A 25,948-nucleotide genomic window follows, 5' to 3' on the forward strand; every position below is an offset into this window, starting at 1 on the left:
TGAGCAACATCTTGCCTAGTTGATGTCTTCCCTTCCTTCTGAAGAAAGGGGCAGGAGAAAAGGTGTGGCAAATCCTTCACTTGTTAGTTCTGCAGATTTAGAGCATTAAAGTTCCCATTATAGAACCCTTCAACACTACAGGAAGGTGTAGTTTGCAAACAGAGTGCTTTGTACAGGCAGTTAGAGACTAGGAAAGATCTCTTTTATTGGCATAGAACCAAAATAGCTTTTAATCATTCCAAATCAACTGCAACTTGAACTTTATAAAATGTATTTTGTGCTTCAGTCCCAGCTCTTGTATATCAAATAAGATTAGGCTAACATGGCAGCTAATGATGTTTCTGGTATTATTGGCTAAGGGAGAGTTTTTTTTAGTGATACTATTCAACCTTCTGTAATTAAAACAAGAGCACAGCATCCAATCATTTCACACAAGCAGTGTGCCCTCTGGTGGTATAAAGACGTGGTCAGAATTGTTAGACGTCTTAGAAAGATTTCCTATGTTGGCAGTGAAATCACATCAAGACTACAAGGCTAAATCTACTTACAAGAATTTAACTCCCAGGGAAAACAGCTCAATTAGGTGCAAGTTTATTATTTAAGTAATTAATCAAGTTTATTAATTAATTAGGAATCCAGAACTCCCAATACTGCTTTCTCCCAAAGTAGGATGAAAGGTAGAGATTCTTGATTTCTCAACAGAATGAAAAATACCTTGTATCTCAACCTTTGGAGAGTTTTGTATTGTACCTAAAAGTTTACTAGTGGTCACTGAGCTAAAAATAAGCTATTCTGTGAGATCAGGTGTACAAGGGGGAAAGTATAGCTAGGTAATTATTTTTGTTGCCCAAAATTTAGTCAGTGGATTATGGGAAGACAGTTAACTCAGTGGAGGCAAAAACAATCTTCAAATTACCAAGTTTCCCCAGTCCCATATTTTGATTCAATTGCAGAAAAATAAGGTATTAGGCAAAAGGATAATCAGAATGGGGAAAGATTGTTGAAATATGGATGCTAATTTGGTCATATACTTCAAAAACCAACCAAATGAAATGCAACTTCAGAAGGCATCGGCAGAGTTAACCCTGCTCATGAACCGATTTTTACTGGTAAATTTAAAGTTGAAACTCACACATGCCCTGGTTCTTATGCTTATTGTTGAGGCTTTTTAAGTTAATGTAGACCTGTGAATCTAGAAGAAAGATGCATCTTTTGCCACTGAAGTTAATAGCAAACTTACCACTGATTTCTATGGAACAGTATAGCAGCTTTAGTCAGTTCAAACTGAGTTATTAGACTAGGATCCAAAGAACTATGGAGCTTTTTTCTTCATATGTACTAGGATTTTTTCTGCATATGCAAAAGCTACCCATTCTAAAAGTGATCTCTGGAAAAGTCATTTGGAAGGGCTGGACCTGTTGAGGAATCCAACAGAGTGGGCACTTGCACATAATAGGCTAAACCAACCTGCAGATAAGCTACAAAATGGAATCACTAATGGGGCAATGCCAGGTCTGCTCAAGAGACATTCGGGCTCACCACGGATAATATTTCCCTTCCTTCCCCTTTGTTCTCCCAGTGTTTTTCATAGCAGAATCCATCTTGCCCCTTCCCCACCTTTGCTACCTCTTTTTGTTCACCGCCAGGTTTAGAGAAAGAGCTTCAAAAACGTGCAATTGGGTCACTTTGTTCCCTGAATATTGTGCAACTGTGTTTGTTTATTCTATTGTTGCTGAGCTATTGCAGATGCTCAAGTGCCTACTTACTGCCTTGCCTTATGGATGCTCTTGACATTTCATCTGTCAAAGGAAGTGGTGAAGTGGACTAGATATGGAATGCACTCCCCAGAGAGGCTCACCTGATGCCAACGCTCTATTCCTTTTGGTGCCATGCTGGAACCTTTTTGTTTTTCCATTATTTTAATGTTTGATTAGGTTTTAATGTGGGTTTTATCTTATTGGAATTATTTGAATGCTGTAATTTCCTTTATTGTATCCTGTTTTTACTGTAAGATCATCCTGAGATGCTCATAGTTGGATAGTATATAAAAGCTTTAAATAGATAGATAGATAGATAGATAGATGGTATAATTAGAAACTGACAAGACAAGACTGCATATAGGCTAATTTGAGCACAGTTGCCAGCTGTCAATTGAAACATAATGGGAAAAAACAGCAATAAGTGCTCCAAAAAGGAGGGACTTAATACCTCCCTGATCTGCTGTAGCTAGAATTTGGGTATGTGTTGAAATATTAAAGGCACTAAGACCTATAAAAGGTTATTACCATCACCTTCTCTTAGTGCTGCTCCTTTTGAAGCTTTTTCACCTTTACTTTTCAATTCAAGGCTGGCAGCCTGTATGCAATCGCATACGTGTCAATATCCTTGTATGTTACCTACTGATTTGACTTCCTTTGAAGGCAGAACATACAAGGTGATTGATGAGGCAAGATTACACGCAGCACACAGGTGTAAGTGTGCACATGTACACCAGTAGGAGACTGACCCAAACAGGAAGGACTATATCATTTTCTGGGCTAATTTTTCCATTTATTTGTTTAGTTAGTTCGGTGATGAGCAATTGTTCATGACTCCAAATTCTACTTTGGCATCAGTGATAGAGCTTTCACTGGCCGTATCAAGGGCAAGGCTGGCAAGCACGGAATTTGCTTACCACTTTTCCTGAGTGGCTCATTGGCTGATCCCTACAACACATGATGTTCTTGAACTCCTGGGTTTAGACAACACGACTGCCCAGCTTGGGTCAGTCAACCCCTAGAACAAGCCGTGGAGTGTCAGAATCATTTGTTGCTCCATAATAAGCCACCCTGGGTTCAGAGAACATGACAACCTGCCATGGCTAGTTATTCATGTTGGATTGCTAAATAAACCCAGTTTTTATTCAAATAAATGAATAAATTGTTGCATCCTACAAACCCAGTCAGTGTGAGGAACAGCAGGAAGATGAAAAAATCAGGAAACTCTTGACATATATTGAAATATTGTTATTATTAATTCCATTTCTATACTGCAAACTCTCTGGGCAGTTTGCAACAATTAAATACAATAATAAAAATTAATGTCATAGAAATATGGCTACAGTAAAACTCACTGTACAATTTCCAGTATACAGAATGTAAAATAATTTACATATTGAAAACTTTTTCAGTAAAAACTAGGCCTGTTAAAGTGGCTGATCATCATCTACCCTTAAATTCCTAGGAGCAGGAGATAGTTTAACACGACACCAAAAGGACGATGCCGATGGTGCCAGGCAGGCTCAGTGGAGAGATAGTTCCATTGGGTAATTGGGAATGGAGGGAGGCACCGCTGAGAAGTTTTTCCTCTGTGTTGCTTCTTTCTAGACCGCCCTTGGAGGTAGCAGATGGAAGAAGGCTTCGGATGAAGATCATAGTGCCTGGTTAGATTGAGGTCTAGGAGGACATTCTGTCAGGTTTTGTGGTCCCAAGCCAAGTAGGGCTTTGCAGATTAGAACCCACATGCTGAATTGAGCTCAGGAGCATACAGGCAGTCAATGAAAGCAGCACAGAACTGGGGTAATATGTTTGGGCCTTATAGTCTCCATTTATAATCTGGCTGCTGCATTTCACACAAGTTGCAGCTTCTGAACAATCATCAAGGGCAGCCCTATGTACAGCGCATTGCAGTAATCTAGTTCAGAGATTAACAGAATGTAGAGTGCTGAAATCAGGCTACCTCTGTCCAGATAGGTGCATAGCAGGGCTACCAGATGAAGCTGACAGAAGGCACTGTGTTCCACAAAGGCCAAATTAGACTCAAATGACAGGTATAGATGGAAGAGAACTCACGAGATACCAAACTGTTCCTTTAGGGGGAGAGCAGTCCCATCCATGTTCCATTACTTTTATGGCTGTAGAAGCAAGCAAGAAGTCTCTTAGCCTTCTGGCACTAATATTTAATTGTGTGTAGGCACTGAATAAATGCAATTTCCAAAAATTCTGTTTGTTTCACAGTGATGGTTTGCATTAGAATCAGGGCTAAATTAGGATTACCTTCCTGAAAGCAAGCTAACCAAAAATTTCAATTATCTACTTGAACAGAGTATTGACCAAATGTGGGGCATGATACAGCCAAAGTTAAGGATGTTTACATTTTATTCAATTTATTGGAGAATAATGCGCGTGCTTGAAGCTTTCCTACTGTAGTGAATGGGATTTAAAAATTCATAAGTGTGGCTAGATCATGGCCTCAGTCCTTTAGTTATGGTACTATATGACCTATACAGTAAACACACCAGCAAAATAATGGGGAGATGTGCGCCTTGATCAGGAATTACTAGAAAGCCGGCGCAATAGAAGAGCATGGGAAAAATCCATAATGAGTGCATGAGGCAACGTAATCAATTACTGCCATATCTATAGGCAATGAGATACATTGTCTGTGTGCAATGAAGTCTCTGCAGTTGGACTTAAAGCTTTAAAATTTGAAGCACTCTCCCAGATAGCTGAATGTATTTTTCATTGCAGTGCCCCCTGCCTCTTTGAGCTCTTGCCAAGACAGCTCTGCTGAGATTTTTTCCCTATTTCCTTTCTTTCCTAGGAGCCTTAACACCACCTTTGCATGATGTGCCACTTTTTCACCTGTGCTAGTATGCTCTGTGTTGTGTGAAAGGAGTAAAAGCAACACAAAGTGCTACCAGCTAGGTCAGGAAGATGATTCCATGGAACCGCCTTTGGCTATCTTGCTTAGGGGTGGACAAACTGTGGCCCTCCAGAAGTGGCTATGGGCTGCAACTCCCATCATCCTTCACCATTGGCTAGGGCTGAGGGAAGTTATAGTCTGGCAACATCTAGAAGGCAACAAGCTGCCCACACTTGAATTTTACTGCTCAGGCTTCCCTAGTGGACATGGGCCAAGATTTTCCTGATGCTGGCTGTTCAAATGTGTAGTGACTAAACCTTGGGCCATCAGCATCTAATGAATGGTATTGTCTAGCACTCGGCAATATCATACAAGCCACATGTTCCCTCTACCTGTGAAATGGCACTGATACTGTTCTGCTGTAGGAATAGGACTTCTTTACAACATGCTTGAGCTGTCCAATTTGTGGTGGTTGATTTTGTCTCTTTCTCCACTGTTTGGGGTGCTGCTCCCATTTTGGGCTTCAAAACAATGTTCCTGCCTCAGACACAAGAACCAAATGGCGGGGGTGGCATTGAGTAGAGGAAACAAGAGGTGAGGTAACTTCAAGAGATGGAGGAAACCACTGACTTTATAGGAATGCTGTAACCCAACATGTTTCAACTTGCAGCATTCTTCAGGGGTCCCTCGGTCTAGGAGATAGCAAAATAACAGCAATATCTTGTAAGAGACTTTAATAAATCAAGTTGCATCTTGGGTGGTGTTTTGTTCCATGGATGTTGGGCTACAGCATCTCTTCCTTAGCACAGCTTGCATCCAGCTCTTTCTTGTTTCCAGAGGCAGGCAAAGCCAACCACTATTCCAAATCTGCGAAGGGTGGGTTGTTCAGAAAGGCCTGCATTGGGGAGGTGAGAGAACCATCCGTGGGAGAAGGAGAACATTTAGCTGTTGCCAGGACGAGATTGGGAAGGTGGATTTCCAGAGACTAGCACATGTCTAGAATTTGATCCTTCTCAGTATTTTGCACTGATGCAGATTTGAAGATGGATGTCCACCTAAGAAGCATAGTCTACTCTATTCTCTATGGTAAGGCCTTGCAGCTGTGGCCATGGACAGCAGACGATATGTGGTGTGGAAGGAACAGCAGCAGCTGCCCATCTCTTTCCCCTCTGCTGGAGGATATTGCTGTGTGCTCCAGTCAGCCTGTGTTGCACCCCCTAAGTTAGCTGGCTGACCCCAGGTATTGTGGAGGCCACTTTGCCATCACCAGTATTGCAGAAACTTTCACTTACTTCTGGAGTTGGAATGGAGTTGGCCTCTGGCACCATCTTGTCCTTTGCCTCAAGCAGCAAAATGACTCGGGCCAGCCCAGTGCTCCAGTGCACAGTTCACAAATTACATAATCACAGGCATGGGGAGCCACCAGGCTGCCCATGTCATTGCACGGGGAGTTTCTGTTGTTCAGATTGGGAGCCACCAAGGTGCACATGGCCTTTTAGGAGCACATGGCCTTTCGGAACTGTGACCCTAAATTCTACAAAGCTTAAGGCAGAATTACAGAACTGCTGTGCAGGTGGAAACCATTTTTGTATTTCATGCCCATCAAGGAATTCAGAACAGTGAGTCCACTGACACGCTCGTTCTGCATCAGTGTTACATATAAGTTGAATACCACTGAAGTGCTTTGCAGTGGTAAGATTCTCCGATTGCTTTTGTATGTGGCAGTCCATAAGCAAAGCAACATCACAGAAAAAGAAGGAGACCAGCCCCAGGTCCTGGCTGGTCTATGGAATTGTCCACCAGGCTAAGGAGATAAGGAAAACTGAGCTTGCAGCTGGCCGAGTAAAAACCCTGCTCCTTTCTAGTTTGCCCCTGCAAACAACGAACTGCAATTGTAGTCCTAAAGGGAGGACAATTTTGCCCTTTAACTATCTCATCCAATATGTGTTGTGACTCCTCACCGGCTTCTGTTGTGAAACCTCAGCTTCTGTGCTTTGTATGTGTGCACACATGTTCTACAATAGTGTTTTTCCTTTGTCCTGAAAAACCCTACTTGTCTGTTGCCATATTAAAAGCATACAGTACACTCTTATATATATTAAAAAGCAATATATACTCTTACAAATGTTTATATACAGGATGCAAGTTTTCAATTTTACTCACTGGGCCAAGCAGAATTGATTTGCTTTCTCTAAATATTAATATTAGCAGAACAGATCATTTACTTCTGCAGCCATTTTTTCTAACCCTCAACCAAACCCATTTTATAAACATGCCGACGAAAGGCTTTTTAAAGAGAAAAAGAAAATTAATGAGCTACTCTTTGTGTGATCCTGACACAGTACCTGATTCATAAAAATATTTTTAAAAAGAATACAATACTCCAGCATCACCAGTGCAGTACTTTATTAGTGGCATTAATGATACTTGCTAAAATCTCTGTAGCTTTGCTTAAATAAATGATGAATCTAGAATATGATCATTTATTCACATTATTTCCATATTCTTGGGTCATTATTTTCTCAGTTCCCCTTACAAAAATGGGCTGGCATACACAGCCCTTGAAAAATTGAAATCAAGGGGAATTGAGCTCACTGTGTACCAGTTTCCTATTAACAAGTTGCCAGGACAAGTACTGGATACTTCAGGCTGTCTTTTTATTATTAACTATGGAAAACAGAGGAGTATTTTCCCCTGAAAAACCTACAAACCATCCAATCCCCAGTTTTTTCCAAAGTTCAGTTTCAATTTTCTATGGGTCATAAAGTAATTTTAACATTTATCAACATTAGATGACTTAACAGAAATGGGATACACCAAACAAAAACCCAAATTCCTTTAAATGGAGCTTTAGAGATGGGGGTAGGTGAATTTAGGAAGACAAGAAGATGCTTCCTTATTCCAAAACAGAGCATCTGTCCATCTAAGCCTGTGTTGAAACAGCTGTCCCTGTTTTTACATCACCTTCTACCTGATCCTTTGAACTAGTAGTGGCAGAAACCAAACCCCAAGACTGTCCAAATGAAGAAACAGAGCTACAGCCCTTTACCCCTAATTTCTGTTGCATCCCATCCCAAAGGGAGGCCCTTTTCTTGAACCTTGCATTTTGCTTTCAGGAAGAAATTCCACACCATCCACCCTCTTTGTTTAAAGCACTTAAATATGTGTCTTAACTTGAGTCATCTAAGTAAACTAAGGTTTCCATCCAAAGATGTTTGTATTTCATTGCAAGTCTATCCATGGGATTCATTAGGCAATTACATTCTTGTAATGAGATTGACTTTGTTGAATCATCAATGGCATAAGAGTCTTGGGAGTGACTTTGCTGAAAGTTGATCAAGGACAGAGGAATGAGAAAATTTCCATTTCAATGGTACTTTGATCATTTGACCAAAAATGTCAAAATGATACGTGGGTTTCCCCCTGCCACCCACTTTATGCTATTCCTCAAGGAAACTCTCTGAATATGATTTGACTTCTAATTGTCATTGCATTTCAGAGAACCTTCTAATCTTTCCATGTTCAGAACATGAATAGTGAACCCTACATGGTCCAGAGTTCCAAAACCATGCACAGAGCTTTGGAAGAAGGCACAGATTTATAACAACAGTGTCCTTTCTCTTTGTATGGTAGTGAAGCACTTGCCTTCACACATATAAATAGAAATAACAGTTGATTTTGTATGTGTGACTATACTTCTTTTTTATTGATGTTTGTATTTTGCCCCAAACTTCATGGTTCTCTGAATGTGCACACAGGACAAAACCAGCTCTAAATTAAATTCTTTTACAACCCGATAATGTTTACTCAGAAGCAAATCCTAGCTAATTCAATGGAATTGTCTGCTGAACAAGTGTGTTTAGTTTAACCTTTATCCCTCCGGATGTCAATGGGTGAAAATCCCATCGCAGGCTTAATTCTGTCAGTGAAATCTATGGAAGCTAGCAGGCTTCGCAGGGGCAGGTTGAAGCCATGGAGCACAGCATGAGGAAGAGCTGCTCCATCTGCTTTAGAAGTTGAGAAGGTGCCATACGTGAAGCCCCACTGAAGTGAATGGGGCAGCCACTGTGGACACAGAGCTTCATTTGTGTAGCAGAACCTCCAAACCTGCACTGGAGTGTCTGGACCATGAGGCTTGTTGTTCTTTGTATATCAACTATGAAATGTCAGAAGTAACAACTATTAATCAAAAGAAATAATCCATAGGTTTGTTCCATTACATTTTATACCATGTTCATATATTATACATATATAAATATAAATATATATATATATATTATATACATATACATATATTTTATGAATCAGGTCTGTGATTTTTACTATTCTGGGAAATTTGATGCATTTTCATAGGACCATTCTCTCTTATTTAGCTGGCAATGTAAATGATATTGTACATCTGCTATTTTATTATACCAATATGTCATGTGCATTGTTTCTTTTGAAACTGTTCTAGATATATCACATAGCAATTGTAATGCCCTCATTCTGCATTGTTTCCATAGACAATTGTATCTGTATGGCATGTGTTTCAATGGCTTTATCATAATTTGTAGTGTCAGAAATTTTTGGTTTCCTTTTTCAACTCAATTTGCCTCAAGTATGTACAGTTTCAAACATTATTTTCTCTTTGATTATTTCCATTTGAGTTCTATTTTATTCTTTGAGGTGGGTGGAGGACCATTTCCCCTTCTCTTTGCATTCAGATAACTGGTATTTCCTGTCAGAAGGTATACTATGAGATTTAGTATTGACAATTTCAGACTGGAACTGTCCATATGAATCTAGGGAACGACACAGCAAGCATTGCTAGTGTACAATCTCCATCCCTTTGCTGGCGCTCATGATGGCTAATTGGAAAGGATACTCGACCTTGGAAAAGATACTTGACTTGATCAGAGGCTTTCCCTAAAAGGGGAAGGAACAGCTTGGATGGGGCAATGTATATTGACAAAACAGCCTGGGAAAAGGGGTGAATGCCCCTGCCCAAGCCCCATGGTGCCCATAAAAGGTATCACTGTTAACACACAAGAGGTGATCCGTTCATGGATCTCTAGTTTGGCTTCAGAAGTGTCATTTCAGTACATGGGATCTGCAGGGGAAACTCCCACGAGAAGGTAATCAACATAGTCCAAGCTTTCTGCATTGGTTATGGGTTTGCTAGAGAGAGATTCATTGGACGAGCTCTGAGCTGGATGGATGTGCAACAGCAGTGCTTGATGGATTGTGCCTGTGAGCAAATTAGCTAATCTATCTTCCATGCTTTTCACATAGCCAAAGCCTTTTAGGGGACAATCCTCTGCAAGTTTAGACCAAAAAAGAAAAAGGCATGCTGGGGGTTGTAAGCCTTTGTTCTGGCTAAGTATGCATAGGATTGCCCTGCTACTTACTTTTGTATATTTGTGTGTGTTTCAAATGCAGTGTAAATAGCATGTTTCATTATGCAAAAAATAATAATAAGAATTTCTAGATCAGAACAAGTTGACTTTGTATATGAAGAAAATAAAAACATTGACCGTTAATCTGGATGATTTGATATATATGCACACACATACATATACACACACACACAGAGATGTGTGTATATATAAGAATGTGTATATATAGTGGTTATGACTGTTGTGTGTTCTTCTATTTATACTGTCCATATCCCAGTTTTATGTTTCAATGGGGTGGGGGAGGGATACAGTTTCTTTGCTCTTGAATGTTTGATCAATTATTTAAACTATATTTACATCAATAAATCTTATGCCAAACCAATGCAATGATGTCAGAATGTTTACTTTGTGGACATGTTGACCAAAGACCTTATAAAAATCCATATAAAATGTTTTTCCTATTAGGTTCACATTGGTATTCCTATTCTAGAAATATTAGACATTAAAAAGAAGAATACCTTGGCCACATTCGTAAAATTTGAGGCAGCCAGAAAGATGGCAAAGTTACGGTCTCACGTGTAGGGTTTCCATACAGGGAAACGATACTGATCATCACTGCATCCTTGTCTGTACAGCAGGAACACCCTGTTGTACATACAAAATGCAGAAACAGTCTATTTCTAGTCCATGTTAATTTCTCACATTCTCATTTCTAAATCCGTTGGATTCATGCAAATCCATACAAGAATGCATTCATAAGCACACAATTCAACAGGCTGCATTTTTGATGCTTGCAAGCCCCCAAGCTCTGAGACTGACCATTATCCTATGTACACTGAGAGAAGCAAGAGATTCTCCAGCTTCCCAAACCTCCCTGCATTTTTGGCTGAGATGCTTCAGATGGAGAGTAAAAGGAGCTGGAGCACAGTCTGAATCCAGTGTATGCTGGTGGCCCCAAGCTTCTCCCCACCTGCAGAATGTCCCTTTTACTCTCCCAGGTTGATATTCCAATCTGGGAGAGCCAGCCAGCATGGCTCTTTCAGCACCTGCTCTAATGGGAAGAGTGGGATCAGAAGAAAGATCCCCAGGCCTGAGTTTGGAGCTTTGCTTCTGAACCTGGAATAGAGAATTCAAAGTATCCTATGACCTCCTAGGTGAGGTCTAGTGTCCATAGGATCACTTTTTCCACTTCTGCCACTGCCTTCCTCTATGTGAAGCAAGATGTGATTGAATCTCATGAATGCAATTCATGGACATGCTGTTCTAAACAAGCTCATGAAGCAGTGGCTTACTTCAAGGGAAGCATCCCTTGGTCTCAATGGACATGTCTTCAAAATGCAACCAATGGCTTTAGGGAGTTTATTTCAATATCCTAATTCTAGCATGCAGCACTTTACAAATACAGGTCCGTATGCATGTACTAAGTGTCTGCAAATCCACTGAACTCTGTCCCTTGGATCTGCCAGTGCACACTGTACCCTAACTTACTTTACAGGCTTTGGTGCTGGCCCAGACTTCCACTGCCTGAAGGTGACACATAAAACAGCATCCTACACATAAAAGCCAAGTGGACTGACAGGTGAGTCATACATCAACACCAGCCAAGGGAGGCTGGTAGCTCTTGTGTTGGTGGTTCTTGTGCTAAACCAATTCTGTGGGTGGAGTTCAGCACCATGGAGAGCGACAACAAAAGTGCAATGAAGGAGGCCCTTGCCTTTCTCAAAACTCCAGGCAAAGAAGGGGATGCTTCTCTCCGGCTAATTCCAAATGCTTTCATGTCACTTTTTCAGTGACCTGCCTTCATTAGAGCTGATTTTCCTCTCTCCAACATGAGCCTCCTTCTGTTTCCCAAAATAGTATTTTCCAGCAGTAAATGAAAGAAATGCAAACAGGAGTGCGACTCCTGAGGCTCCAAAGCCTTGCCAACAGGAGGTTCCCAGCACCAGATATCTCTCAAAAATGCTTGCAAGGGATTGTGAATCCTTACAAGGGGTCTGGGCACATGGGAAAACTACTGTTCTGGGGGATCTTTGTGGTAAGAACTTCTTGTAGCTATCGGGCTTAATGAAGGTACAGCTGTCACTGCCTTCAGTTATTATTTCTTGAAAGTACATTTTGGAAGAGGAGTAAAGTCATAGTTTATAAAGCCAAGGGTTTAATAAGGACTTAGTTGATGTTCTGCGAGATTTTGACACACACACACTCATGCACGCATGCTTTAGAAAGCTAAAAACATTACTATTTTCCCTTTCTGTAAGGGCACAATCTTATGTCCTTCTGATATCATCTAGGAGGCCATAAAATACATTGGTATTGGAAAGGCTGAGTCTCTGTCCTGCCCCACTCACAGCTGGTGCAGAAAGAACTGTGCTGTCCCACCAAGGCTATAAGCATTCCAGCTTCCTTCTCTCCCCAGAGTTTTATCTAGACCACCAAAAATGGCCATCGAGAGAACACATCCAGCACAAGGAGATTAGTGCTGGACACCACAAGGAGCTTAGTGCTGGACAGGATACAGGTAAGACTCTGAATCTGAAGGCCTCTGTGCATCAAGGATGTATGGCAAAGTATTGTATGTTAGTTGCTGTGATTGTAAATTGTACATTTACTTAGACAGGAAGTTGATTTTAACCTTGAAAACTTCTTAGTATGATCTTGGCTTCTGGCCAAAACTGGTGAATGTGCTGATGTCTTTCTAGCAACTGATAAGAATAATATCTAACACTGAGAAAGAACCTGGAACAAATAACACTGATAGTCCTGACAGCATTGTTCAAACATGCAGACATACCTGTCTAGGATTAAGGGATTTAGTATAATATTGGGAGAGATTTCTATGCCTTTAGCAGCATCCAAACTGGATTAATTTGCTTTTCTGATACCTATTAAATATCTGTAATCTGTTGCAAAAGAAGAAGAGACATTTTCTGGAGAACATTGATAAAAGAAAACCCCTGTAACTAACCCAAATATATATCAATCAATTTAAGCAAGTGTGATTAAGGGTGGCCAATTAACTCTACAGTGAGGAAATAACTAAAAAAAGCACCTGAACCAATTTCCAAGAGATATTAAACTTTTACACAATACTTTATCCTTTGCCCATTTTTATGCTGCATCACCAAAATGTTGCAGTAAGTCAGTCGAATCATTTAAAATACTGTTGTGCCTAGCAAGAATTGAAAAGCATATACAGTAGCATGCACTGTATTTACCAACTGAAGTGGGAAGATGGCCCACTGACCAATTTCCAACTACATCCTTTCTTTCTTATTGAGATATTCACTACAGTAAAGACGGCCTAACTGATACCTACTTCTGTTTTCCACCAACCAAGGAACCATCTGGTTTGCAAGGGATGCAGTTTCCAGCAAATAGCTGGATTTTATATTTTCAAAACTGAAGGATAAAAAATTATTTGTTATTTGATTTCTATGCCTCCCAACAGCCCAACCTCTCTGCACAGTTCACAAAATGCACTATTTTCTTCTTCCCAGCCGATCTGTGGACAATGAAACTTGAATGCATCACAGCAGCTGGAAATGCCCAGTCACCCTGAGACTGTAAACACACAACCGTATGCAAGTTTAGGCACAGAGGCTAAGCATGTACAGGATGGTGGCCTTTTATGACTATTGCTCTTAGTATTACTAATTACACTTCTATCCCATATTTCTTCCTTTTGCAAGGAACCCAAGGCACTTACAAGGTTCTCCTCTTCTCCATTTTATCCTCACAAGGCTGAGGTTAGGCTGAGAGTCTGTGACTGGCCCAAAGTCACCCAATGATGTTCACGGGTGATAGGAGGCTAGAATCTCAGTCTCCTGAGTCCCAATCCAGCTCTCTAACCACCATGTCACACTGGCTATAGCTAAGCAAACATCCTGTCTTCAAAATCTCCTACCTTCATCTGACCCTAAGACCCTGGTTGTTTTGTAATATCTGCTAATTTGTAATATCTGACATCTGGAAATATCAAACTCTTGCACATGTTGTGTTCCCTGAATCAGTCTAATAGTAGTATTATGCTCCATAGAGTTTGGCATTTTTCTGAGGGTCACCATGACTGCATCTGTCCTTCATATACCAGAAAGTACGCATTAAAATATCTAGGCTCCATAAGAGTTCTGGGGAAAGAAAGCTTTAGAGAAGAAAAATTCTTTGTAAGGTGTAGCAAAGATTACAGCTTCCTTAACCCATAGCCATAAAATAATATTTCATGTGAGATCTAAAACCATAATGATCTAGACAACATTTTAAAATGATGTATAAAAGTATGAGATAGGAATCTCTCAAAATACCATAATTATTTCCAAAGCAGGAAAAAAAATTGCATCCAAAGTAGTAGAAATCTACCAAAGCAGCAGAAAAAGTAACAAACAATACAATTTAATAAAAGTTTTAGAAGATAGTTTGAAACTGTCAGGATTTTGAATGGGGATAGAAGGTCAGATCATAGAAATTCTGCCTCGTCTAAACTCTAATATCTGTTTCTTTCTGGTCTGAACACACAGTGCTGGTGTTAATCTTCAAAGCACTTTCTGGCCTATACCACTCTCTCTCTACCTGGTGCCTTCCAGAAGTTTTGGGTGACAACTCCATAAGCCAGCTTGCTGGTGCTGATGGGAATTACAGTCCAAAACATCTGGAGGCTGCTGACTTGGGGAAGGCTGCCCTAGGATTAAGATACTTTAAGAGGTTTTAGTTTAATATTGGATCATGTTGTTTTCTTGAGTCACTATTACAAAACAGGAGCCTACCCATAAAATATTGAATCCAGTGTTGCATCCAGAAAGTTGTGAAGAAGGAGGAATTTGACATCAGTTAGAATATTTTTCTCCCCTTTTTAATTTTTTTAACAGAACAGTACATAAATACAAATAGTTGAGATACAGTATATATCAAAATGTATCAATAATATTAACCTCTACAACCCAACTGGTAACTAAAAAGAACACAGCACATGCACACAAAGAACATCATGCACCCGCTCCCCAGGAGACCAGTTTATATCTCCATTTTACTTCATATAATATAGCAATTAACAATATATAATATACTTTATTATACCATATCTCCTCCATATTATACCATATCCCCTCCAAAAATTCATATATTCTTGATTAGACTTACAGCCTTTCCCTTCCATCAGTACTGCTCTTACAAAATCTTCCTATATTTCATTATATTTATTTACTTTTTACCCCCTTCTATTTTTTATTTCTGTTGTCAATTCATCATTAACAATCATATTCCATATTTCATTATACCATTCATTTCTTTGTTTAACCCAATTCTTTTCCCAATATTTAATCATTACTAACCTAGGTGCCATTACCAGATTTAAGATCAATTCTTTCTTAACTTCATTTATATCTTGTTTTTCAATCAGCAGCAATAACTCAATTCTTGGTGACATTTCTAGGTTTATATCTGGAATGTCTCTAATTTCATTAAACACCATAACCCATGTCTTTTGTATACTATCACAATCCCACCACATATGTTTATAAGTTCCGATCTCTTTTCCACATCTCCAACAAATATTAGAATATTTATCGTCAATTTGGTTTAACTAAACTGGTGTTAAATACCATCTCCATATCACTTTATATCCATGTTCTTTAATTCTAACCAACATATTCTTATATATGCCTCTATTACAAATATTCTTCCAAACCTCATCTTTTATTTCACCAACATCCATTCCCCAAATTGATTTCAAACTTTTTGTCTGTTCCCCTAATTCTATCAATATTTTATAAATTTTTGCAATTCTTTCTTTACATGTATATTCTTCCTTAATCTCACATTCTTTCACAATCGCTTCAAATTTCATTAATTGTCTTTTTTCCTCTTTAAATTGTTCCTCCATCTTTATCCATTTTTTCTAATTGTATTAAATTTAACCAATTTAATTTAACTTTTGCCAATACACTCCTTAATTGTGTTATCTGTTTTATCTTATTTTTCCAACCTTCCAATTTATATATTTGATTATTTTTAGTTCATTAATCAAATCCTTTGATTCTATTTTTGGAAATTTCTCCATTTTGACCACTGGTGTTAATGGAGAAATTCCTGGCATTAATTGCTGTCTCCATTTTTCCCATACTTCGATCATATTTTTTAAAAAGGGATTTTGAATTCTCTTAATCATCTTTTTTATATCCTTTTTAAACCAGTATGTCTCTAAATGATCACCTATTTCCCTTAATTCTTTTAATTCAGTATCACTCCATATTAGTTCTTTGCTTTGGGCTATAATATCTGGAACTGTCTTTAATTCATTTGCAACCCAATACTTTTTAACATCTGGAATACCCAGCCCTCCTTTTTTTGTGATTCATACCGTAGTACTTTACTTATTCTTGCTCACTTCCCTCCATTACAATATACCTCCAATAATGTCTGTATTTCCTTTAATTCTTGATCATAAAACTTAATTGGAATCATCCAGAACAAAAAAATTAATCTTTGGCAAGATTTTCATTTTTATTACTGCTGTTCTTCCGAACCATGATAATTTTACCTTTTCATATCTTCCTATTTTATCTTTTATATCCTTCTTCAACTTCTCATAATTTTTCATTTTGGTTAGAATAGACCACGGAGACGAGGGTAAAGTTTAGAAGGCTTTGAAAATGTGGCATAGGCTGCAATCCTATATTTCCCTGTGAATAAATCCACTGAACTCAGTGGGATTTCTAAATAAAGTAGCATAGGGCTCCACTGTGATTTTATGAATGGGCCCATTGATGAACTTCTGTTTTCTAAGGTAACTTGTCTTTTCCAGGCCACGAAAGGATATCTCTTGCTCATAAGTGACAATCCTGGGTTTCTAGTAAAGCACTGCAGGAACTTTGTGAGAAGTCTAAAATGTTTCCTAAAAGCAGCCAGGTCTCATTAGTATCACTGTCATATCTGGGATAAAAGTGCCAAAGGTCAGAGTGTCTGCTGCCAGCATCAACATTTCAGCTAATTATCCTAATTCCCAAAGAATCTTCTTCAGAAAGACATTTGACACCACTGCTTGGGATTTGCAAACTTAATGAAACATGACAATGTGCTGAACCTCAATGCAATCAAGTCGTCAAATTCTCTTTCTCAGGGATTCCTAATCTGTATACAGCATTGATATATTTGACAAGGCTGATTGCCATGTTTTCTAGCTATCCCTAGCATGGTTTGGAATGATCCTTTACCTGTCACAACATGGTCCCTATATATGTGTTCTAGATTAGAACGATAGCTGAAAGAGGGCTCAGTCTCAGAGTGATTTTCAATGGCAATTGAATCTTCTCCTTCTCCTTGCCCTCCATCCTGACCCATATTCATGGCTGTTTCAGTGGTTTACAACAATACAGTATAAATACCATTAAAAACAATGTCAGAATTACTTTAAAATAAATTTAAAATAGCTAAAAACATCCAATAAAACAGACCCTGCAAAGGAAAGGAATCATGCAGATAGTCCCTCAGGCTACTGGATAAGCAAGGAGATCTTGAAAGGCCTCCACATAAAGGACTGTCTTGACCTGGTGCCAACAAGATGGCAAGTTTGCGAGTTGGGCTGCACCAGGAAGGTTGTTCCAAAGATGCTGGACCACTACAGTCAAGGTCCTTTCTGAGCTTCTTGTGGGGTTGGCCCCAGGGGAAGCTCCCAGAAGTTGACCATTGTGTCTGAGTAGCTCAAGGTTGGTAGAGAGGTTCCAACTGGTATTGTGGGCCCAAGCTATGCAGGGAACTGTAGCAAATGGATGGGTTCATATGGCATGACAAACCACACGAGTTTCTTGTGCAGGATCATCTGTCCTGTGGTGCAATCCCTCTGTGGTATTCAGTATGGTATGTTTGGTTTTTAGAAGCAATGAACAGAAGCAATGGCACAATGGCAATGGCCGATTAACAAATGGGTTTCACACCTAACCACGGTTTCTCTGAGCAATCAAAGCTGGCATCATGGTTTTTGTGGTCCTACCACAGAATCCCCTGGAAAGACTAGCAGCTGCTAGGACTGAATTTCAGTGTGGTGGCTGATGGGATATGTGCCAACAGCGGGAAGACTGAGCAAGGAGGGTAGAAACCACGCTCACATAGAAACTACTTAATCATTTATTTATTTATTTTAAAATTTATATACTGCTACCTTTAAGCTTGTCTGGGTGGTGTACAAATCTTCTATCATCCAGACACTAATCCACACGCCATGGAAACTATGCAGAGTTGCTTGTTGTGATCTGTGAACCCAGCCACTGTTTATCAGATTTGCAGATGACTCAAAACTGGGCAGGCTAATTAATACCTGGAAGAGGGAAACAAATTTTAAAGTGATCTTGGTAAGTTGTCAGTAGGGACAAATGCCCAGTTCTACACCCAGGAAAACGGAAAGCAAATGCGTGGTTGCAAGATGGGAGATACATGGTTCAACAATACTACTGGTGAGAAGGATCTTGGAGGTGTTGTAGATCACAAGCTGAATGTGATGTGGCTGAAAAAAAGGCAAATGCTATTTTGGGTGATATTAATCAAAGCACCATTTCCAAAGTAGACCAAATACTATTTCCCCTCTACTCAGCACTCACCTTAAGTACTCCTAATCTTACGTTCTGATGCAGAGAAATGGGAAAAGGTTCAGAGGAGGTCAACACAGATAATTGGAAACAAAGCCTTAGTGGAAATAAAGACATATGAGAAGAGACCGAAAGAATTATGCATGTTTAGCCCTGAGTATAGAAGACTAAAAAGAGATATGGCAGCATTCTTCAGGTACTTCAAAGGTTGTCACACAGAGGATGACCAAGGAAGAACAAGATGGTTTCAGTGATTAAAAACAGCAGCACCTCCATGGGTTCTTTGGGGGGGTCCCTGCCAGGTGAGCCCTTGCCAGGTATTCAGCCTTGCTGAAGTGTGATGCCAGCCCCTTCCAGTCTATCTGAGGATCAGAAAGTCTGGGGAACAACATGTGATAACATTACAATTACGAACAAGGAATGTTGTTGTTAGTCACGAAGTCATGTCTGACCCATCGCAACCCCATGGACAACATTCCTCCAGGCCTTCCTGTCCTCCACCATCCCCTGGAGTCCACTCAAGCTCACACCAACTGCTTCAGTGACTCCATCTAGCCACCTCATTCTCTGCTGTCCCCTTCTTCTTTTGCCATCATTAATTGTTAGATTAATCTAATGAAGATTTGATGGATCAAGTACAGAGGGAAATTTTTATTTCATAATTTTGTTATTTTAGTTAAGAGCACACTTGTTTGTATGTGAAGCCTATTTAGTTCTCATGTACTGTGAAAAATGAAGAAAGGCCCTACAATAATATTTTTTTAATTGAATTGCAAATCTACTCACAGGGCCTTCAATTTCTAAGCTGTGTAGATAATGATTTTATTCTGAATTGAGATCATTTCCCTTGCCAGTGTTTTAAATTGTTGGCTGCTCTTATTGATTTTATTGTAGTTTTTTAAAAATCTCTGTGAGTCTTTGTAATAGAGAAGTGGCATTAAAGTGTCTTAAACAAAACATACAATCTATTTAGGGCACACTCCTATAACATCCCAACCTTTTCTGGGGATGGGTGAATTGGATTATTCAGTGTTCCAGCTCCAAAGTCCTCCAACCATAGAGCTGGGATTCCAAATGTGAAGACCTCCCAACACAACCAACATGGAAGGAACTGTGCTGGCCTTGAAGAGGGCTGAAGGGGCATCCCTGGTGGGCAAAGAGGGGAGTACACTATGCTTACATCCTGCACAGTCCCCTTCCCTCCTACTCCACAGCACTTCATTTAGAGGAAATGTAGGGTATGCCATGCAAGAAGGCAGAGATTGCTACCACCATGCCTCACACCCTGAATTGGATGCATATAGGTTTTCATGCTCATAGGCTTCCATGCATCAAGCATGGAAGACATTGGGTGGCACCTCCAAAGATTTGGATGCTCTGTTTCAATTGGATGAGTGTCATGGTGGCTTACAAGAGATTGTAATAATACTCACAGAAACTCCACCACTACCCCTTAGTGACTATAGCCTTCCATAGCCAATGTAAGTGGATGTGTGTGCTTTCCTTCAGCTCTGCTTCCTTCAGTCCCAGGACAACAGGCACTTGGATCCAAATATTATTTGTGGTAGGGAGGGGAAGCAAGTTCCATGGATCCTCCCCTTCTCTGGCCAGTTGATAGGATCAGCAGGATCTTGAGAACATCAGAGAAGCCATGCTCGATCAGACTAATAGTCCATCTACTCACATAATGCAAATCAACTGTTCACAGGATCCTTCCAGCAGGACATGAGTGCAGCAACACCTCCTGCCCAAGTTCCCTGGCAACTAGTGTATGTAGGTATACTGCCTCTGATCAGGAAGTAGAATTTAACCATCCAAACTAGTAGCCATTGACACCTCCTCCTCCATGAATTCATCCAAACTCCTTCTAAAGCCATTCAAATCAGTGGCCATCACTACTTCCTGTGACAGTGAATTCCATAATATTACTATGGACTTCTCTCTGTTCTGAATCTCCCACCAATAAGCTTAATGGGGTAATCCTGGATTCTAGTATTAAGAGAGAGAAGAAAATCTTCTCTTTCTCCATATTGTAATTTTGAACACCTCTATTCCATTATCTTTCCCGTTACTCTTCCCTTTGTCATGCTGAAATGCAAAGGCCTGCACTGGTGCTTTGGAAATACTGACAATATACCTAAGCTGAACCAATCAGTGAATTGATAAATGGGCAGTTGATTAACCATCTCAACATCATCAAATGGACAGGGATAATTGAAACATTAAAAATCTTGATTCTGCAAGTGCAAAGGAAGATTTCCACAACAGAAGCAGAGAGGCATAAAGGTGCTTGGTCCTTTCTCATGAATACTGAGTAGCTGCATTCATGCCTATCAGGCCTTTTGGTTTTGGGGATCAACCCCCAACATATGTACATGCAGACATAAAAGAAGCCATGCTGGATCAGACCAAGGAGGCTCCATCCAGTCCAGCATTCTGTCCACACAGCAGTAAACTACCTGCCTCCAGGATCCCTCTAATGTTAGAAAGCCAGTGTGGTGTAGTGTTGAAGAGCACGGGACTGGGACTCAGCCGATCCGGGTTCTAGACCCTGCTCAGCCCTGGAGCTATGTAACTGGGTTACTTTGGGCCAGTCAAAGGCTCTCAGCCCAACCTACCTCAGAGGGTTGTTGTTATGGGGATAAGAATGAAAGCAGCAGGAGAAGTATACTGTAAGCCACTTTGAGTTCCTTAAAAAAGAAAAAGGTGGGATATAAATCTAATAAATAAAACAGCCTCCTCTTGCTCATGTTCCCCACCCACTGGATACATGGACACACTGCCTCTGATACAAAAGGTAGCACATAGCCAGCTAGACCAGTAGCCATTGATAGCCTTCTCTTCCCTGAATTTTCTCAGTGCTCTTTTAAAGCTGTCGAAATGTGCAGCAGTCACTACACCCTCTGGAATTAAGTGCCATAGTTTAACAAGATGCTGCATGAAGAAATACCTCAATTGGAATAAATTACCATGTATTCCATTCTTTGGTGTTGAATGTTGCCAAAAGCCTTTTGGAAGTCCAAAAAAGTGTCTATTGGATCATCCTTGTTGACATATTTATTGATCTTCTCAAAGAACTCTAAAAGGTGAATGAGCTAGGATTTACTTTTGCAGAAGTCATGCTGATACTTTTTCAACAGGCCTTATCCCTCTATATGGTAACTGATCTTATCCTTAATAATAACTTTCAAACAATATACCTAGAATGGATAATAAGCCAGCTGGCCTATCATTTCCTAGAATCTCCTTGGATCCATTTTTTAAACTTGGTGTTACATTGGCCATTCTCTAGTCCTCTGGTACAGAGTCTGATCTTAGGGACATGCTACACATTTTTTGTAAGAAGTTCAGCAGTTTCATATTTGAGCTCTTTAAGAACTGCAGAATGGTTGCCATCTGGGTGATTCATTAACTTTCAATTAGTCAATACGGCTGATGATTTCATCTTTTGTCCCCACTGTCTGCCATAATTTTTTTTACCCCCTTCCTGAATGGATCAGTTCAGGAATAGGTAGCTGTTCTGTTATCCTCTGCCGAGAAGACAGATAAAAAGAATTCACCCAAGTTTCTGCAATCTCTTTATCCTCCTTTAATGCTGCTTTAATTCCATTATCATCCAATAGTTCAACTGCCTTTTTGATAGGTTTCTTGCTTTGGATACATTTAAGGAATTATTTATTGTTGCCCACTATGTTTTTAGTGAAAGGCTTTGCAAAATAGATTTTCTGCATCTCTTATCATCTTGCTCTGTACCAGGGATTAAAACCAAGGCTCATGAGCCACATGCAGGTTTCTGAATTTATTTTATGGCTCACAACTCGCCTCCCACAGGCACTGTCCATGGGCACCTGGACTTGCAGCTCTCAAGCATCTGACACCACATGTGGCTGTTCTGTTGAGCAGGTCTGACCACCCTTGTTCTATACTAACAAAAGCCATCGTGCAGGCTTAGCTAGCAGAATAGACTGCTTAGAAACCAAAGTGAAGGCTAGTTTCAGTTGGGCACAGGATGTCTCTCTCTAAGCCTGGGCTTATTTCAGATTCAGGATCTCTGTTTGAGCAAGACTGAAGGAGCTGTAAATTCCTGCTGGATTTCCCTCTGGTATTTAGCTGCCAGCTATAGTTTTGAGAAGGGTTTGCCTTCTGGGTTTTTGTCCCCTTTGTAGTGCCTTCGGTTTGGCTTTTGTTGATAACCTATGAGGTTTAGATGATCACCTGAAGTACTTAATATAAAGATAGATATTTATATAAGAAGGTCACACCTTCTCACAGAGTCGCTTAACTTGCTTGTGGGTTGTCACCTTGCTGCTGAGACTGAGACGCTTGGACTCAGCAAGCTCCTTGTACCTGGAAAGCCCAAGTACACACGCGATATTGAGGATGCAAGTCCCTGCCTGCAGTATCTTCCTGTCGTTTTACACTATGCATTTCTGGTGTTGCTGCAGTGACAGTGCCTAACACATTCAGCAAGGACAGCTGCTTTTCCATGTGTGTGGGTGTCACTTTTCATGATTGCATCCTCTCTTCCGCTTGGTGCATCTCTGTAGGGCATGGCTTATCTCAGGGCAGCCCCCCCTTCTCCATCTCTGGCATGTTTCTTGGGCCTTCTAAGATGTAATCATCTATTTTCATTCCGTGAATTGGAAATACCAAGCACCAGGCTAGCCACTCTGGAGACATAACTATAGATTCCTGTCATGGTTGTTTACCAAGGCTGACTGGAGGCGACAACAGGCTGCCTTCCACAGAGAAGCTCTGACATCTGTAAATAATACCTCCTCTCTCCCAGGCTCCTGGCAAAATGTGCCAACTGTTCCAGAGGCTTGTAGCAATGTAAATTATTGTTATTGACAAACTGTGCACCATTAATGAGTGAGGTTATTTGCTTACCTGTCCTTTTAACACCTCTGTGGGAAATGTTATTATAAATTACATTTCTTTTCAGGGGGAAAGAGAGAATGAAAGAGAATGATATGCTTGCTAAGTCTGTAGGTATTGCTTGGATTCAGACACAGATCTCTGGAAATGAAGAGCTGCAGACAGACACGCTATCGGACCCAGTATCTGACCAAAAACCAGAAAAGGGGGAAAAATTAGTTTGGTTTGCATGTTAATGTGAACAGACCTGATTTCATGCTTCTGAACCAAGTTACAAAACAACATTTGGTGAATTCGTAAAGATTTGCAGTTTTCACAATTTTGCAGAGGGGTCGTGCATCCAAAGCATGCATGCAGAATATGTTAAGGAAAAGTATATCCATCCATGGAAATCATGCTAAAATGCCTTCTATTAGAAAGGTGCTAGCGAAAATGTGTGCATCACATGAAATTGCACAGAAAACTGGTCATATTGTGAGGCTTGGTAGAATCTAGATGGCCATCAGATAACTCAGAGTCCCAGATCTGACCTTGGAAACTTGGTCTGAAGTCAGAGCTGGGGTTCTGAGCTGAGAGCTTATTATTTATTAGATTTATAACCTGGCCTTTTCTTAGGGCATACATCATTCTCTTCCTCATGCTCTCAATCTTATCCCCACAACAACAACCCTGTGAGGTAGGCTGGGTGCACCTCTCTGGGGATCATATTCCAATAACTGGGGTGCCACCACAGAGAAGGCCCTTCTCCAGGATCCACTCTCCTAATATTCTTCAAAGAGGGCTCCCGAAGAAGGACCTCTGACCTGGATCTTAAGGGGTGGACAGGTACATAGGGAAGGAGATGCTCCTTCAGATATCTTTAAAACAGATCTGAACTGATATTCCTTCAAACAGAGGATGCCTTCAAAACTGAGGATATTCCTCAAGCAGTACTTCAAATCCAGGACTGTCCAGTGTAAAAGAGGTTGTATGGCCATTCCACCACCCGCTGAACTATCCTGGAACTTGAGGTGACAACCCAAGATCCCTTGAGGGGTTTCTCAGTGGGGAGCTGGGAAGCAAACCCCTGTTTCTTCTTGCCATGGATTTGTTCTGTTGCCTCCAGCACCACACAGAGACAGGGAGCTGAGCTCACCTTGCAAAACTGGCGATGCTTTTGAGGAGACACCACACGTTCTGGTTTATACGTAGGTAACATTTGTGAATCCAGTTGCAAAAATCCGTAAACCTAGCCAGTTGCAGAGATTCTGCTATATAGCCTGAGAGTATTTTTAAGCTATAGTGAGTTTCATTTTAAAAACTCTTGTCTTTTAACAAACTTTCATGTGGCAAACACACACACACATTGTTCTTCTGATCTCATTAGAGGGAGGCTGCAAGAATGATACGCTCCAAGAGCAATTCTGCAAAGAAGAGAAAAGAGTAACCCAATTATCAGAGATGTAGAATAAGGAGTGATTGCCTGATCAAAACATAGCCATTGCATTGCTTAAAAGAAAGAAAGCAAGAAACGAAGAGGAAAAGGCTGTGTAAACAGACGAGCAAAGGGCTGTAAAGAGCAAAACTTTGCATAGAACATGTTATGCCGATTAAGGATCTTTAATTCTGGTTTTATGATAGAATCACAAAAAATACAGAAACAAATCAGTTGGTATAGAATTTCTGGGCCCAGTGCGACATTAACAGAAGGCTTTGTGTGAAAATCTGAAATGAAAAGAAGTGAGAATAATGTCCAGAGGAGACCGAAAACAGGTGCATATGCTGAGTGATGGAAAATAGACACGAGCTGAATATATACCCAACAAAATGTTCTGATTGTTCTGTAATCTCCCCATCACAAAACCAGAAATAATATGCTAGGGACTGCAGGACAGTTTAGCCCCAAAGAGTAAAGTTTCCTTTGAGAAAGGAAGCATGAAAGCACAGGCTTACTTTTTCCTTCTTGCTTCCTGTGCAGGAATGTGTAAGGAACTGTGTTTTCATCTAAAGGCCATTCTACACATAATCCCGTTTCTCTAACCAACAATAGAAAGAGTTCCAAGTTTGACAGAAGAATGTATCTTCCTTCTCCTTCAAAGATAAGGTCAATCTGTCCATTTCCACACAATCCAAAATCTTTTTTAAAATCAACTCTTCGGTAGGTGGCTCTTCACTCCTCCAGTATTGGGCAAATGCAATCCCCGTCGTGGTAATTACATGTAAAATCAGATATATAGCTTGTTTATCAAAGTCATCAGGAATAATGCCTAATAGAAAAACTTCAGGTTTAGATGTTAAAGGTTTTTGTAGCATTTCCTCAAGCCATTTGTGTATTTTAACCCAGTATCTTTGCCTTAACGCAAGTCCATGTAAGGGTGATTTCTGACTGGCTGTTTTTGCATTTCCAACCAACTCAGCACAAGAACAAAATTGTGTTGCTTCGTGCAACTGTCCATGTTCAGCAGCTCGAAATCTGTTCTGAACTTAATAGAGAATTGGTGAAACTCCAGTCCAGGC

This window comes from Varanus komodoensis, unplaced genomic scaffold (assembly GCF_004798865.1).
Source record: "Varanus komodoensis strain SLA01 unplaced genomic scaffold, ASM479886v1 scaffold4, whole genome shotgun sequence".
Lineage (NCBI taxonomy): Eukaryota > Metazoa > Chordata > Lepidosauria > Squamata > Varanidae > Varanus > Varanus komodoensis.